Here is an 18,701-nt window from a genome sequence, read left to right on the forward strand (position 1 = left end):
TGGGGATTAAAGTAGGAATTAGGGTAACTTGTTATTGCAAGGGAGAATATCTCTAGAATCAAATAAGTTGAATTTTGGGACCTACTTCCCCCAAAATGCTTGTTTAACAGTTTTCCTACACATTCTTTCCTCTATGTCTTTAGTGGTTTTATTCCTATTTGTTTGATGTTATGTCCTTTAAACCTGTTTATTAAAGGTTTGAAATTGGGATAGCAAATATTGGTGGACACTGGTGAATTTGAGGATGGACAGTACAGACTTATTAACATTCTTTGGATTGGGTGCAGAAGGGAATGCCAGTGAGGAGACCAAAAATAATTTGGAAAGGAATAGACTTCAGGGTTTCATGAAGTCTTAAAATACTCGAATGACTGTGATTGGAATGATAAAGAAATAATGTCAAACTTTTTCTACCCACTTTCAAAGATAATTTGTTGCAAAGTCAGTTTCAAAATTCAAACACTGCAGAGAAAAAGAGCTCCCCAGATTTTCCCACCATTATGCTACTGATTTCCATCATAAAGGTAGACTTGTAAATAGACTTATAAGAAGATTATTTAGCTTAGCTTAAGAAGGAATTTGTGAATGACTGGAAATGCTTGAGGACATAATGCCTCTCCACCACTTGTATAACACATTGGATGATTACCTGTTTAGGTGTTTTAGAGGGAGTACAAGTACCTATAAGTAAATGGACTAGGTCACTTATGAAGCTCCTGTTTAGATGATTACCTGTTTAGATGCTTGCATAACACATTGGATGATTACCTGTTTAGATGTTTTAGAGGGGGTACAAGTACCTGTAGGTAAATGGACTAGGTCACCTATGAAGCTCCCTTGTCAACCTATAGATTTATCTGATTCTTGTCAGTCAGTGTTGAAAAGAGAGAGAGTTGTGTAAACTGAGCATTAAGTAAAGAATGATCAAAAGTTGTAGGATTTTATTTTACCCAGCAATTTCTCTTCTGCGTATATAGACAAAAGAATGGAAAGCAGAGACTTAATAGATAGTTTTAACACTAGTGTTTATAGCAGCGTGATTCACAATAGGCAAAAGGAAAAAACAACCCAAATATCCATTGTTGGGTGGATGGATGGATAAACAAAATGTAGCATATATATTTAACGGAATATTCAGCTTTAAAAAGAAAGGAAATCGACATCTGCTGCAGCATGGATGAATCTTGAAGACATTGTACTAAACGAAATGAGCCAGACAAAAAATAACAATTACTGTATGATTCTGCTTATGTAAGATACCTAGAATAGTCAAATTCATAGAGAGAAAGTAGAATGGTGGTTGCCAGGAGCTGGCAGGCAGGGCAAGATGGTTGTTGTTTAGTGGGTATAGAGTTTCCGTTTTATAAGTGAAAAGAGTTCTGAAGCTTGATTGCTCAACAGGGTGAGTGTACTTAACACTACTGAACCTGTGCACTTAGATTAAGATGATAAATGTTATGCATATTTCATCACAATAAGAAAGTTGTAGGATTTTGCTTTTATTAGAATGAGGCACAATTTAATCTAATGTAGGAGAAACAGCCATTATGTTATATTAGTGGGAAATAGCAAACATTTGGCTAAGGTAAAGAGAATGAGCAGAGGTGTAAAGAAGGTTAATGTTCATTTTACCTAGTTAAATTTAAAATCTAGACAGTGATGGGTGGTTACGAAAGTGAAGGATAAGAGTGTGATTTTTATTAACTTCTCACAATGTGATGATTCAGAATTGGTAAAACAAGTAAGCCTTAGAGTTTTGGCAAGAGTCTTTAGAATGTGGAGAATTATAGACAAGACAAAGCAAGCTGAAGCTGAGGAATTGGCTTTTAACTTTCAGTGAAAAGTTGATGGGCCATGTTTACTTAACAGACTTTATTCTGGACTTCGTTTACGTGTGTCTTTGAACCCCAGAAAGAAACTAAGAATGGAAGAAACAATAGTGAAAATGTCATGATTTTCAGTGGAGAAATTAGACCTTATTAGTTAGGGGAAAAGTTATCAGTTAATTTTGGTAAGAAATCTCTTTTAAAAAATATGTTTAATTAGAAAACATTAAGAATCATTTTGCTGTAAGTGCTACTGCATTTACAGTTGAATATACTCTTGTTTGTAAACCAGGGGGTTGGAGAATGACAAATTGGAAAACATAAACTCTAAACCTGAGTTTCTGATTTTGTTCATTTCTTGAATTGATAGCAGAATTGCAAATATGGCTAACAGTTTTTAGTTAGAGTGCATTTTAAACTTGTACTTATGTGCCGTATTTTCCTGGGCATGTGTATGTGTGCACGCACACACTAGCAAATAAGGTAGACTGTGTCATTTGGCTCTGCCTAGCTCCAGTTCAGTTATTTTTATTATTACATTGAAATGTAAGAATGAGTACTTCTTTCTTATGGAAACTTCCACTTCCTCTTTTATATCACCTGCACATACCGCTGTGTTGCTACATGATCGGTCCTTTGTAAATATTAAATGAATGAGGAGTCAAGACAGCCTCTTTTTCATATTTTTTTTCCTGAGTTAACTTTATGGAGTTTTAATATTATTTGATTTTATATTTGTATCTTTTTTCTTTTACATCGAAACCCTTGGTTCAAAACAGCATTATAAATGTATTTATGTTTTCAGTACATAAACATAGTTTCAAATTAATAATTTCAGGATAACTACTAATTATTTTATATATATACACACACACAACACACACTTTTTTTTAGAGGAGGACAACACATTTAGTTTGTTTTTTTTTTTTTGAGACGGAGTTTTGCTCTTGTTACCCAGGCTGGAGTGCAATGGCACGATCTCGGCTCACTGCAACCTCCGCCTCCTGGGTTCAGGCAATTCTCCTGCCTCAGCCTCCTGAGTAGCTGGGATTACAGGCACGTGCCACCATGCCCAGCTCATGTTTTGTATTTTTAGTAGAGACGGGGTTTCACCATGTTGACCAGGATGGTCTCGATCTCTTGACCTCGTGATCCACCCGCCTCAGCCTCCCAAAGTGCTGGGATTATAGGCGTGAGCCACCGCGCCCGGCCACATTTAGTTTTATTTCAATCAAATCACAACACTTACTTTTCCAGCTGCTGCAAAGTGCATCTACAATATTATGATCCATTTTTAAAAGGTTTCCTGTCACATTACAGCAAGTCTCTTTTTTCAAACAGAGGAATAATCCCAAATTCTTCCTCAAATAAAAATAAAAACACCATTCCAGCAAATGGTAAATACATAAAAATTACAGTAAGCCAGACACTTAAAAGTACAGCCAAGAAGTCTTCCAACAGTTTATTAGAAAGAATGTAGACATTTTAAAAAATCCCTGCTGTCATGAACATAAATTGAGGTTTTCAGCCCTTGTATAAGCTGAATCAAAAAAATAAAATCCAACAGTGTATTAAACATTTTTCACCCATTTGCCATGCTGACAATGCAGGTACAAATTTGGTCCAAATGTACAGATTCAAACCACAATGTACAGCTTTCTTTGTCCTCCTTGCTAAGAAATGTGAAAGCTTAAGGGTCAAACAATACCAAATATATAGGCTTCAAAAACCATCTAAGTTAGGGCATTCTCTAGTTTTAGCTAAGATACATCTGGAACACTGGCAAGTGATCACTCACATAGAATGATGTGAAGTAGATTTTTTGAAAAATAAACTTTAGTAGAGTGATCCTAAAGGATAACACCAGAAGAACAGCAGGTTGCCAGTAAGGTGTCAGCCAGTTTGTTCCAGCCATGGAACAAACATGAATTCATGTTCTATAATCTAAAATTTAGTTGTCTTTCCCTAAGCTGAGAGCTTCCTGTCATGTCAGCATCTATGATAAGAAGAAAAGGAGACTTAGGTGAGATGTTTTTATGTATCACAACTGCTGCATCAATTGCCTGGGACCTCAACAGCTTCATGAAAATCTGAGAAATGTTCATGCATAAGGTTATTGCCTTAGCTGACTTAAAATTGCCCCATACAATGGTACATATAAACCCTTAGTGAAGCCTTTTAAAAAACAGATAGAAAATGGGCGAAAGTAGGCAAATATAGCATCTGCCTTTAGAGCTATCAACTCAAGAATTCTCTCAATTACGAAATCTTGCAGAGAAGTCATTTTTCTTTCTCAAAGTCCTGGTGATGACAATATTCCTTACTTCAGATCTGGCATTTTTTTTTTTTTATCATCACTGTCTTGTTAATCATCATCTGCTCCATCTAATTCTGGTAAATCTACATCCTCATCACCACCCACGTCGTTCATCATCTCAGAGAAACGATCAAAATTAGACATGTCTTCATCTGAATAATCTTCCCAGTCTTTCCAATTATTGAAGTCCACACCAAGCCAATTAAGCCTTGCCCTTTCTTTTGTTAAGCTTGGTCATGACTGGCCAGATTCTCCTTTTCGTAAACAACATAAAATTGATCTGTCCATTCTTTTATGTTTGGAATCATTTGAATCAATACAGTGAAAAAAATCAATTTCATTTAAATGCTTAAAATTATCACTTCCTCTGAGACAACTGATGCAAGTTTGGATTTTTCAAAATTTGCGTTAACGTCCTTACTGTCTTCAACACAAAATTCAATGAAGACATGGTCCCTTCCATCATACCACTTTTGCAGAAACAGGCTGCATTGTAAACAGGGTAGGGGGACAGGCGAGCAGGTGGGTGGGCCTCTGTTGGCTGCTGCTGCTGCTGCTGCTAGACAGCCAACTTCTCTCTCGTAGTAACTCTGCGTTTTCTCCCTGTCACAACCTCTTCTTGCTCCCGTCAGGCCACGGCGGCAGCCACTGGCTCGACCTCTGTCTCTTGAATGCACCGCGTGGAAAGAGCGGCTTCTCTGGTCTGCGAGAAGAGGAAAGTGTAGGAAAAGGGGAGTGAGGACCTATTGTTATATTTTTATCTATATAAAATATATCTATATAAAATTATCTATATTTTAATCTATATAAAAATATAACAATATTATATTTTTATATAACAATGTTGTATTTTTATCTATATATTTTTATCTATATATAGAAAACCTTACAGAGTAAAGAGTTAACCACAAGTTTCTTTTACCTTTTATCATTTTTGGGCTTTCAAAATTTCTGTGTGAAGGCGGAAGATGAATTCTTCTCCCCAACTCCATTTTTAGTATTAATGTTGATAGGCTTCTTGCCAATGAGATTCAGTCCATTATATCTGTAGTTTACCAGGTAATCTGAATTACTTGCAACTCATTACATCATAAGCAGGAGATGTTCTAGGAGTGTTAGTGACATTATTGTACTCTTTAGATGGTAGATCAGTTTGTGCCATATTAAATGCATTCGTTAGTGTCCACCCTTCATCATAGTGCAGGTCCAGAAACAGCAGAAAGGTGAACACTCTAAATAAAGCAGAGAGACTTAAGGTGCTCCAGCATTTTCATTTCCTTGCTGCTTTTTATTTGAGAAGTGGATATTTATGGTGTTTGTTTTGGAATGGTTTTCTTTTCCTTTGGCCGGTCAAGTCATCAGGTGCTTTGTTTTCTAGACACATTTTGTTATATTTGACCTTGGGAGAATATATATATGTTCATAGAAAATATGGGAATAGGCTGGGTGCGATGGCTCACGTCTGTAATTCCAGCACTTTGGGAGACCAAGGTGGGTGGATCACTTGAGGTCAGGAGTTCCAGACCAGCCTGGCAAACATAAGGAAACCCCGTCTCTACTAAAATACACACAAAAAGGTAGTCTTTTCTTCCTTCCCTGCCTTCCACCTTCCTTTTTTTCCTTCTTTCCTGCCACCTACCCATCCATCCATTCTTGCTGTCTTTTTGCTACAACCAGCAAATTCCTTGAACTTAAATCTCAGAAGTAGGCAATAGAAGTGAAGATGGAGATCTAGATCATTCCCCCTTTTGTTCAGGGTACACATGCAGGGTAATAAACATGAGTAAACTCGTGTTTATTACATGAGTAAACTCGTGTCATGGCAGTTTGTTGTACAGCTTATTTCATCACTCAGGTATTAAGCCTAGCACCCATAAATTATTTTTCCTGATCGTCCCCCACCCCCCGCCTTTTTTTTTTTTTTTTTTTGAGACAGAGTCTTGCTCTGTCACTCAGGCTGGAATGCAGTAGTGCGATCTCAGCTCAGTGCAACCTTCACCTCCTAGGTTCAAGCAATTCTCCTACCTCAGCCTCCTGAGTAGCTGGGACTACAGGTGCACACTACCACATGCAGCTAATTTTTTTTCTTTTGTAGTTTTAGTAGAGATGGGGTTTCACCACATTGGCCAAGCTGGTCTCAAACTCCTGACCTCAAATAATCCACCCATGTCTGTCTCCCAAAATGCTGGGATTACAGATGTGAGCCACCGTGCCAGGCCCCTATTTTTTTTTTTTTTTCTTTTTTTCTTTTTTCTTTCTGTACTTGCAAACTACACAAAGAGCTGGGCCATCCCCCACCTTTTTTTTTTTTTTTTGAGATGGAGTTTCACTCTTGTTGCCCAGGCTAGAGTACAATGGTATGATCTCCGCTCACTGCAACCACCGCCTCCTGGGTTCAAGTGATTCTCCTGCCTCAGCCTCCCAAGTAACTGGGATTACAGGCATGCGCCACCACACCTGCCCAATTTTTGTATTTTTAGTAGAGACTGGGTTAGCCAGGCTGGTCTTGAACTCCTGACCTCAGGTGATCCGCTTGCCTCAGCCACCCTAAGTGCTGGGATTACAGGCGTGAGCCACCATACCCAGCCCCCCATATTTTAAAAAAACAAAACAAAACAAAAAAAAACTTTATTGAGGTATAGTTTACATGCCATAAACTCTAAACTCCATCTCTTTTTCTTTTTTTTCCTTTCCCTTTTTTTTCTTTTCTTTGTGTTTCTTTCCTGACAGGGTCTTGCTGTGTCACCCAGGCTGAAGTGCAGTGGTACAATCATAGTTCACTACAGCCTTGAACTCCTGGGCTCAAGCGATCCTCTCACCTCAGCTTCTGGAGTAGCTGGGAGTATGGGCACACACCAGCACTCCTGGCTAATTTTTAAATTTTTATATATTTTTTTTGTAGAAACAAGTTCTCCCTATGTTTCCCAGACTGGTCTCAAATTCCTGGGCTCAAGTGGTTCTCCTGTGTCAGCCTCCCAAAGCGTTAGGATTTTGGGTGTGAGTCACCACACCAGGCCAGAAACTTTACCCATTTTCAGTGCACAATTCAATGGTTTTTAGTAAATTTACTGAGTTGTGCTACCATCACCATAATCCAATTTTAGAATATTTTCCTCACCCCAGAGAGAGCTCTCTTACTTGATATGGGTAATGCTGGTTCCTCCTGCCAGCGTGTAATCTGCTTTCTATCTCTGTAGTTTGGCCATATCTGGACATTCATATAAATGGAATCATATAATATATGGTATTTTAAGGTTAGTTCATGTTTGCTGCATTGATCAGTACTTCCTTTCATTTCATTGGTCCATATTGTCATACAGACTTTTCTCATATACATACATTTAAAAAATCATATATATTTATTTAACTTTTTATTTTATTTATATGACATATTAATTGCAGACTTTTAGAAAAGTTGCAAAAGTAGGACAAAGAATTTTGATACAGCCTCTATCTAGATTCTCCAAATGTTAACATCTATCTAATTGGTGTTTGTGGGATGTCTAAGAATAAATTGTAGACATAATGCCCCATTCACTTTTAAATACTTCAGAGCAGGCTGGATGCAGTGGTTCATACCTATAATCTCAGCACTTTGGAGCTGAGGCAGTATTGCTTGAGTGTAGGAGTTCAAGCAACAAAGTGAGACCAGGGCAACAAAGTGAGACCCTGTCTTTATACAATAATAAAATAATTAACCAGATGTGGTGGCGCATACTTGTGGTCCCAGCTATTCTAGAGGCTGAGTCAGGAGAATCAAATTTGAGCCAGGAGTTCAAGGCTGCAATGAGCTATGATTGCACCCCTGTACTCCAGTCTGTGGGACAGAGTAAGACCCTGTCTCAAGGGGGAAAAAAAAAAAATCAAGCAACCAAGCAAACTTCAGAATATATTTTCTAAAGGCAAGTGCTACAGGGTAAAGTAGTTAATAGAAAATCTACATTGGCACAGTATTATCATCTAATCAGACTTTATCCAAATTTGATAATTCTTCCACTGATGTTCTAATCCAGGATCACATGTTATGTTGTATTTGCATTTAGTTTTCATTTACTCTTCTTTAATCTGGAATTGTACTTCAGTCTTTGTCTTTTATGACTAGACATCTTTTGAGTGCATGCCAGCTATTCTGCAGATTGTTTTTCAATTTTTATTTCCGGTGTTTAATCATGATTTAAGTTGTGCATTTTTGGCAGGAGTCACAGGATTGATATGCCATTTTTACCGCAAGATATCTGGAAGCCCATGATTTCAGTATATCACAGTATTGGTGATGGTAACTGTGATTTCTTGGTTTATTTGATGTCTACAAGTTTCTTCACTGTAAAGATACCATTTTTCCCCTTTGTAATTAATAAGAATTTGGGAGTGAAGATACTTTGAGACTCACTCTATAAACATCTTGTTTTACATTGTACCTTTGCCCACTAGTTTTAGCATGTCGTTATTAGTTAATCTGTCACTGCTTAACAATATCAGAGATTTAGCAGCTTAAAACAACACAATTATTATCTCAGTTTCTATGTGTCAGGAGTCTGAGCATGGCTTTACTTCGTCCTCGGCAATGCAGCAGAGTGTTGGGCAGAGCTGTGTTTTTACCTGAAGACTTGATTGGGGAATGATCAACTTGCAAGCTTATGTGGTTGTTGGAAAGATTCAGATCCTTGTGGGTTATCAGATTGAGGGTCTGGATTCCTAGCTGGCACTTGGCTAGAGGTTGTCCTGAGTTCTTGCCACATGGGCCTCCCCAGCATGGCCACGTACTTCCTCCAAGCCAGCAAGGAAGAGTCACCAAGCAAGGATACTGCAATCTTATGTGAAGTAGTCACTTATGTGAAATCCTATCACCTTTGTTCTTTTTTGATGATTAGAAGCAGGTTACAGGCCCTACCCACACTGCAGGTGGAGGGATTATGTAGGGCTGTGAGTACCAGGAAGCAGAGATTACTGGAAGCCATTTTAGGTCTGTCTACCACAGCATCCACTAGTCTTACTTACCTGAAACTTACTATCACTGTTAACACATGTGGTGATTTTCTAATCCCATCATTCTTGGTATGTCTTTTTTTGTTGTTGGAATTGTACTGCAAGGAATTCTCCCCCACTTGTTGATTTGTTCATTTATTTTTATCAGAATGAACTCATGCATTCTTATTCTTTGGGTTATTTCTGCTATAATCATTTATTGCTTTAGAATAAGTAGCAGTTAATCCCTCCAAGAACAGCATTTAGAGAAGTCTTTAGCATGGGTTTCTTTTTTTTTTTTTTTTTTTTTGGGATGAACTCTTGTTCTGTCACCCAAGCTGGAGTACAGCGGAATGATCTCGGCTCGCTGCAACCTCAGCCTGCCGAGTAGCTGAGATTACAGGTGTCCGCCACCATGCCTGGCTAAGTTTTTTGCATTTTTAGTAGAGACAGGGTTTTGCCATGTTCGCCAGGCTGATCTCAAACTTCTGACCTCAAGTGATCCACCTCTTTTGGCCTCCCAAAGTGCTGGGATTACAGGCATGTAATCCACTGCTCTGCCCAGCATGGGTTTCTAAATAGGATTTGAAGTATAGTAAGTCATTTGTCAAATATGCTATAGATGAAAAGTAAATTTTAACATGTGAGCCATTGTGTCATATGTTGGCAAAGCCTTTGAAATTCTATTTGAAAATATACTTTGATGCAGCAGATTTTCAAGCTACCACCAAAATGCTAAAAATGCTTTATGTTAATGTTTTTTAAGTGAAAAACTAATTTTTCCCCTAAAAATCATTGCCATGTAATTTAAATGATTAAAAGTTTTGGTGATATGATCTAAATACACTCATTCTAAAACCACTAGCTTTCTCAGCTTTATCTTTGGCTTGTCTCTTGATCTTTGATTGTTATGTATAGGCATCCCCTTCTTATTTGTGGGCGTTTGGGGTTCTCACTCTTTCAGTATGTCTTCTTGTACTTAGTGAACACAAGTACTTTGCTATTCGGTGTGTCTTTATAAGTGAAAGTCTTTTCATTTCCATCTGTATGCAATTTCCCCTCCTACCTGCTGTTCTGGTTTATTTTTATTTTTATTTTTCTTTATTTTTCTAGCAACCAAAGGAAGCTGTTCTAGTTTTTGTTTTGTTTTTAATAGCATGCCCTGTGACAAAGTGATTTTGAAAAAGAGCTGTATTGTCTTTCAGAAGTTTCCTTGTTTTAATAGTTTATTCGTATATTCTGGAGTATTTGCTTCAATATTTCTTGTACAAATGATGCCTGATAACCCCCACCCCAATTAAATTAATCAGTGAAAAAAAATGTACACTGAAGAACATATCCTGAAAAACTTTTAAGTAGGAATCACCATTGTTTATTGCATTTAATTGAATAAACCAAGAAAGTTGCTAGGCTTTCGTTTCTTCACTTTGAGTTAATATTAATTCCTAAATGATCTCTGAAGTTGAGGAAAAAGAAAACAGACAAATTTCGGAAGTGTGTTGTTATTTTAAAAATGAAAGTTGGAGAAAATAGAAAACATTTACATTTCTCTTATATTACCTAATTGCAAATGTATTCCACCTTTTTTTTCAAAAACATTTTCTCCATTCCTGAATTGTTTACTTTGGTGCATTTCTTTCTGGCTGGATTTCATCATCAGATAGAATTTTTAAGTTTATGGATGATCTTTTCCCTGAGTTGTTGTGGGCTTAAGAATGTTTTCTATTTTTCCTTTTTTTTGAGACAGAGTCTTGCTCTGTCGCCCAGGCTGGAGTACAGTGGTGCGATCTCAGCTCATTGCAACTTCCATCTCCTGGGTTCAAGCAATTCTCGTGTCTTAGCCTCCCGAATAGCCTACCACCACGCTCAGCTAATTTTTGTATTTTTAGTAGAGATGGGGTTTCGCCATGTTGGCCAGCTGGCCTTGAACTCCTGACCTCAGGTGATCCGCCCACCTTGGCCTTCTGAAGTGTTGGGATTATAGGCATGAGCCACCGTACTCAGCCAAGAATGTTTTCTTTGCCTTTTTGTTTGAATGCCATCTATGCTAGATATAAAATTCTTCATCTTCTTAAGAACTTGGTTTATTGTCTTTTGGCATTGAGTATTGCTAAGAAAGCAAATGTTTCCTGCATTATACAGTGCTTGCTTTATCAGTTAGTGTTTTGCTGCATAATCTTATAATTTCAGTGGCTTATAACAACAAATACTTTCTTCCTCATGTCTTTAGGTTAACTGGGGCTTAGTTATTGTTGGCTAGACTTTGTTCTAGGCTGTGGATTGTCCCCTTCTTCTGCAGGAATCAGTCACTTTGCTCTCATGGCAATCACAGGAGTCAGCCAAACAAGCAAGCACATTTTAGTCTCTGCTTCGGTCATGTCTCTTATTTCATCGATCAGATCAAGTCTTGTGGCCAAGCCCAACATCACTGTGTCAGGGAAATATATTTCACTTAATCTAGTGTACTGCAAGGTCACAAGATGGTATGAATGATGAAATAAAAACACTAATTCAAGCTACCACTTCGGCTTTTAATGCCTAGAACCTGATTTGGCTTTTTTCTTTATCCTTGAAGCCTTAAGATTTAGGAAAATACTAATTTTTTCTTTCTTTCTTTCTTTCTTTTTTTTTTTTTTTGAGATGGAGGCTTGGTATGTCACGCAGGCTGAAGTGCATTGGTTCACTGTAACCTCCGCCTCTCAGATTCAAGTAATCTGCCCACCTCAGTCTTCCAAAGTGCTGGGATTATAGGTGTGAGTCACCATGCCCCACCAAGATTTAGGAAACATTTAGATTTTTCTGAGTATCTGAGTACTTGGGGTTAATATGTACAGATTTGGGTAGCATTTTGCCTCTTGCATTATCATGTAATATACATTATTGATTCATAAGGATAATCTTTTCTCATTAACAGAAGAGAGTGGTTTACCTGTGAATATTCTTCTTTATTCTTCTGTTTCCTTTTCATAATCTCTAAATTGGAATGCTTTTATGTAGGTGCTTTGTATCTGTAAATGGCAGGAAACACAATGTAAACCGGCTTAAACACTGAAGGAAATTCATTATTTAATGCAAGTGAAAAAAAAATAGGCAAAACTTTATCCCAGTGCTCCAGTCAGTTTCATCAGTGTCTCAACTCTGCTTCTTCAATTTTGTTCCATTCTCAGTAGGCTCATCCATCATAATTGCAAGATGACTGGTCACAGGCCCTAGAGTTGGATATTTTGGGTTCAGTTATGGAAGAGGAGAGATTCTACTCTTCAGAGACATTAAATAAAATCACTCATCACTGAGTCTGGCTGGCGGCTCACAATTGAGTCAGATTTTTTCCTTACAGTATATGTAGTTGTAAATATTTGTTTCAGAGAAGTATAGGATTCTGTAGAACATAGAAGTGGCTTCTTTTAGCAAGAGACATTAAGGCTGAAACCTGAAAAGTTGAATTGGAGGTTGCTAGGAGAAAAAGAGGTGAGGGTATCATTGCAAGCAGAAGTGTTAGGCCAAGTAGTCAGAAGAATTTTAAATTACCAAATGAAAAGAAAGGTAGAGTAGGGTGGCAGAGAGAGTGTGTAGCAGAATGGTCAGGGTCAGATTATTTTGATAATTTTGTACTTTATCCTAAGAACATTATGATATTATGGATGAATTTTAAACTGGACAGGGGTGGTATGATCATATGTATATATAAAAGGTTACTCTGGCTTCAAAGTGGAGAATATTTGTGTGTGAGGGTGAGATTACTATCACTCGAGATAGGGAACACTGGAACACTACCAGATTAGGGTAGGAGAGTAAGTTGGTAAAGTAACTGTGGTAGTTACTGAATCTTGACCCTGTGACATACACTTTATATGTACATTATCTGTGATCTGTCTGCACAATTGAGTTATACAGTAGGCAGTATTCCCTATTTTGCAGATGAGTAAATTAAGGGTATTTAAAATGACTTGGCCAGGCTATACACTCATCTGTATTCAGACTGGTATGAATTGTTAAATCTGGCTCTTTCATCATGCAGTGATGACTCCTTTCATTAGTTGCTATATTTGCTTCATCTAAGCAGTGCGATTATTGACTTCTGGCCTCTTAGCCCTACTAGCTACTAATCTTATTTTTACATAGATAACTAAAAGGGCCATTGGCAATATGATCAAAGTCACTTTAGTTCTTTGGGCCTTATGTATGAAACATATTAGTATGTTTGCTGATATGCTTACAGCATAAAATTATAATAGCATTGCACTTGTCCATTTCCTTGAAAGAACCCCTACCTCTTCAACCACAATCTCTTGAGCATGGACAAGAAAAATTAGAATCTGACTTGTTTCGTGATAGTTACATAATCTTTAAGGTGCTTCAAGTGTTAGTACTTACCCTATTGAATTTACTTGTATTTTTAAGTTGGTATTGATCTCAGTAGTATGGTTTTATTACCCATGCGGATGGTGTCTTATTTCTTCAAGTCATTCAGTCGTTTTTATTTAATTACGGAATTCTGGAGCTCTACCTTCCCATGAAGATATATTTTAGCCATCATGGGTAGTGTGTCCTGTGTTGCTTCTCTGCTATTGCTTTATTATTCATTAAAATAAACTCTGCCAGGATTCTTTAACTTTCTGTATTTTCCTGAGATCATGTCTTAATTTTGTTTTAAATGGTACTGTGTCCTGTATATCTTTTGGGTGTTTCAAAGCTTTCTTGTTTCCTTGAAAGAAAATTTTATCCAGATTTGCAAGGAAAATATTATGACAGTTTATGGTTATTTTTGCCATATTTTTTTACCAGATGTGTGTGCCATTTACTTTCATTTTATAGGTTTTACTTTAAGGACTGTTTTGTTATTATTTGTTGTTCTAAGTACTTAAGCCTAGACTAGATTGTTTTTTTCCCTCTGATTTAAAGCACTTTATGTACACACTTTGTTGCAGTCTCTTATCGGTAATTACAGTATCCCCAGTGCTTGAAAAACAAAGTTTCCTTGTTCATTTAGCACCAAACTTGTTGACAACAACAGTTCCCTTGAAGTGCCATGAGACTGTTTATCCCACTTAGTGTGAGTATTAATGTTTCGTTTCATTTGGTTATGGGATGCTGCCCCTAATCTCCATGGCAGTGTTATATAATTTATGGCATATCATGTTACCTTTTTCAAATAAAAAAAAATTCTTATGTCTGAAACATTTGGCCTAAGTGTTTTAGATCAGGCACTGTGGACTTGTGTCCGTATTAATAGCACTGGTCACAGTGTGGTGTGGCTGCTTGCTCCCTTGTCTATCTTCTCTATTTGATTCTGAGCTAAGAAAACTTCCCTCTTTGGATCCACAGATCCTAGTTTACTGCCCTAAACAGAGTAGGTACTTAATATTGGAACTGAATACCATTAATTGGGGTAAATTTACCAGGTAGATTATTGAAAAAATTTTTTTCTTGGTTATATGTTCTTTTTTAAAAATCATCTCTCCCAGTTCTGTTTCTTTTTTCTTTCTTGTTACTGGAATCTTGGCCTAACCATTTAGTGATAAGGTGATCTTGAACAGCCTATTGAAAACCTATAGTTTCTTCATTTGTAAAAATGGTGTATTAATTTTGTTCACCTCATAGATTGTTGTAAGGACTAAACAAAATGCTTCTTGGAACTTAGCATTCCTTTAGCCAACATGGCTGTTATTGATTTCTGTCTTGTTGGTTACTTTATTACATGGTCAACATCCCCTTCTTAATGGACTTTGAGATCATTCTTCAGTGCTTTCTTTGATGCTTTCAATGGTGGACGAAATCCTTGCACATTTGTCTCTCAGTCCTTTGGCCTTGGTTTTATAGGACAGATTCAAGTGGAATTGTTGCATCAGTGGTCCTAAATATTTTTAGTTTTAACGCATATTTCCATATTACTTTCCTAAGGCAGAATTGAGTAATGTAGGAAAAGGTAGCAGTTTTCTGTCCTCCCAGTAGTCTATATGAGAGCTCATTTGCCCATAATCTTGTCAGCAATGGATTTTATTAATCTATTTGTTGTGTTGTTGTTTTGAGACTAATTTTCATTCTCGTTGCCCAGGCCAGGCTGGAGTGCAATGGCATGATCTCAGCTCCCTGCAACCTCTGCCCTCCAGGTTCAAGTGATTCTCCTGCCTCAGCCTCTCAAGTAGCTGGGATTACAAGCATGTACCACCACATATGGCTAATATTTTATATTTTTAGTAGAGATGGGGTTTGCCATGTTCACCAGGCTGGTCTCGAACTCCTGACCTTCAGGTGATCCACCCGCCTTAGCCTCCCAAAGTGCCAGGATTACAGGTGTGAGCCACTATGCCTGGCGTTAAAAAAATAATAATAATTATAGACTCACAGGAAATTGCAAAAATAGTACCTCATGTACACTTCATCCAGCTTCCTTTAATGGTAATGTCTTATGTAAATATAGTACACTATCAGACCGGGCACAGTGGCTGACGCCTGTAATCCCAGTACTTTGGGAGACCAAGGTGGGTGGATCACCTGAGATCAGGAGTTCAAGACCAGCCTAGCCAACATGGTGAAACCTGTCTACTAAAAATACAAAAATTAGCTGGGTCTGGTGGTATGTGCCTCTAATTCCAGCTTCTCGGGAAGTTGAGGCAAGAGAATTGCTTGAACCTGGGAGACGGAGGTTGCAGTAAGCCAAGATCACACCACTGCACTCCAGCCTGGGTGACAGAATGGGACTCTGAATCAAAAAAATATAAATAAGTATAAATATATATTATAATATCAAACCAGGAAATTGACATTGGTATAAGACTCTTAACTAAGACTTGGATCATTTTATTTCTTTCAGTCTGACCAATCAATGGTATCTTGATTTAGTTTGCGTTTTTATAACCACTATTATGTTTGAGCTTCTTCTTATATGTCTTATTGGTGATTTACATTTGTGATTTATGAATCATTTCTTCACGTCCTTTTTCCATTTTTTTTTCTAATGAGCTCTTTGTTTTCCTAAAAGAACCTCTTCTTAGGACTATCAGTCTTTTATCTGCCATGTGTTTTGCAGTTAATTATTCTAGCTTCATATATTTTCTGTCGTTTTCCTAAAATAATCTCTTCTTAGGACTATCAGACTTTTATCTGCCATATGTTTTGCAGTTAATTATTCTAGCTTCATATATTTTTTGTAGTTTTGTTGCTTGTATTTTTTTCCTTTGTAGATATTTTTATATAATCAATATGTTTGTTTTGTGGTTTTTGGATTTTTCTCTTTGGTGGAAAGCTTTCTCTGCTGGTGCGTGCATGCGTGTGTGTGTGTGTGTGTGTGTGTGTGTGTGTTTTAAGCCAGGGTCTCACTCTGTTGCCCAGCCTAGAGTGCAGTGGTATGATCATGGCACACTGCAGCCTCAAATTCCTGGGCTCGGGTGATCCTCCTGCCTCAGCCTCCAAAGTAGCTGGTACTACAGGCATGTGCCACCATGCACAACTTTTTTTTTTTTTTTTTTTTTTTTTTTTTTTTAAAGGCGGGTTGCTCAGGCTGGTCTTAACTCTGGGCTCAAGTGATCCACCCACCTCAGCCTCTGGGATTACAGGCATCAGCCACTGTTCCTGGATGGTTATACTGTTTTCTTTTATTTTTTTACATTTTGCCTTTGGCCTTTAGTTTATTTGGAATATGTTTTCATATACTGTGTGCACTTTTCCCCCCCCAGATGTAATGAGATATTCTAGCACTATTAAACTTTTATTTAGGACTTTTTCAGCTGCTTGTGACTTAAATCTCAACAAAATTCCAAAGGTAGTACTGGTTCAAGGCAAGACTTGATAAAATGGTGAGAAGCAGCTGCAACACCTATTGCAGGAGGCAGGATCTGGAGCATGAGCAGTAGCTGGGTGGGCACCGTGGCTGGGATCACCACCATAGAGGTGGTGAAGCGCAAGATCCAGGTTCTGCAGCAGCAAGGAGAGGAGAGAGCTGAGTGCTTCCAGTGAGAAATTGAGGGAGAAAGGTGCAGCCCAGGAACAGGCTGAGGCGGCCTTGTTGGACCATAGGATCCAGCTGGTTGAGGAGGAGCTGGACCATACTCAGGAGCGCCTGGCCACTGCCCTGCAAAAGTTAGAAGAAGGGGAAAAAGCTGCCGATGAGAGTGAGAGAGGTATGAAGGTTATTGAAAACTGGGCCTTAAAAGATGAAGAAAAGATGGAACTCCAGGAAATCCAGCTCCAAGAAGCTAAGCCCATTGCAGAATAGGCAGATAGGAAGTATGAAGAGGTGGCTCGTAAGTTGGTTATCATTGAAGGAGACTTGGAACACACAGGAACAAGCTGAGCTGGCAGAGTCCCGATGCCAAGAGGTGAATGTGCAGATCAGACTGATGGACCAGAACCTGAAGTGTCTGAGTGCTGCTGAAGGAAAGTACTCTCAAAAAGAAGACAAATATGAGGAAGAGATTACTATTCTTACTGATAAACTCAAGGAGGCAGAGACCTGTGTTGAGTTTGCTGAGATACCGGTAGCCAAGCTGGAAAAGACAACTGATGACTTGGAAGATAAACTGAAAATGTGCCAAAGAGGAGCACTCTGTACCCAAATGATGCTGGACCAGACTCTGCTTGACCTGAGTGAGATGTAGAGCACCCCAGTCCCACCCTGCTGCTATTCCTCCCTCTGACCCTGACTCCGCCTGAGGCCAGCCTGCCCAAAGCTGACCTTTAGTTGAGGGCTGATCTTTAACTGGAAGGCTGCTTTCTCCTTTCGCTGCTCCCTCCCTTGTTTCTCTTTTTGCCAAACTGTCCCTTCCTCTTCCCAAAGATTCCAGCTGGGCTGTTGGGAACAACGTTTAAGGGAATGTGAGCACAATGCATAATGTCTTTAAAAGCATGTTGTGATATATGCATTTTGTAATACCTTTTTGTTGTTTTGTAGCAACCATTTTTTAAAGCATTCCAAATAATTCCACAGCTTTGAAGCAGCAATCCATTCCTTTCTCACTTTTGGAAGGTAACTTTTCAGCTCAGTGCATATTGCCCTCTCCGTAGAAGAGAAGAAAAGGTATAGGCCTGCCTTACTGAGAGCCAAACAGAGCCCAGGGAAAGACTCCACTACGGGAAACCTCATTGCTCTGTACAAAGTACCAGCCAAACCAGAAAGGTGATTCCAGGAGGAGTTAGCCAAACAACGACAAAAACAAGAAAAATGTGCTTCTCAGGTTTTCAGCTTTAAGATTTCTTTGGGCAATATTACTTCTGTTTTTTCTTTTTTTTATTAAAAGTGACCAAATTAATATGGTAAGACCTCTGAGACCAAATTTTTGTTCCATCTCTACCCCCTCCCAACTGCTTATAGAATGGATCATTGGCCCTTTATGTTGAGGTGACCACTTAATTGCTTTGCTGCCAGAGAGAGAAGATTATGTTTTTGCCACTGATTTAGCCATATGAAACTCATCACATTTTTTTCTTGGTTTGAAGCTGCTTTCTCTAAAAGTGCCATCTCATTGTGCTTTATATCAGCCAGTGCTAGAGAAATCTTGAATAGCCTATGTACAAAACTTCAAAATTTTTTTTTTGCTTGAAAACTTTATTAAAATAAGAGTTAAATCTGAAAATGGAACAATCAGAATGCCAGC

The 18,701-nt window shown here is 38.2% G+C and overlaps 2 pseudogenes across 1 annotated transcript; one reads left to right on the forward strand and one right to left on the reverse strand.

Annotated features, from left to right (window-relative positions):
• Positions 1-3,264: 3,264 nt before the first annotated feature.
• Positions 3,265-4,635, reverse strand: LOC116561932 (annotated as a pseudogene).
• Positions 4,636-16,723: 12,088 nt separating this feature from the next.
• Positions 16,724-18,252, forward strand: LOC116561930 (annotated as a pseudogene). The gene has a single exon (XR_004273672.1). The product of XR_004273672.1 is annotated as a tropomyosin alpha-3 chain pseudogene (transcript).
• The last annotated feature ends 449 nt before the right edge of the window (positions 18,253-18,701 follow it).

This window comes from Sapajus apella, unplaced genomic scaffold (assembly GCF_009761245.1).
Source record: "Sapajus apella isolate SASKATOON/1434 unplaced genomic scaffold, GSC_monkey_1.0 scaffold31, whole genome shotgun sequence".
NCBI lineage: Eukaryota > Metazoa > Chordata > Mammalia > Primates > Cebidae > Sapajus > Sapajus apella.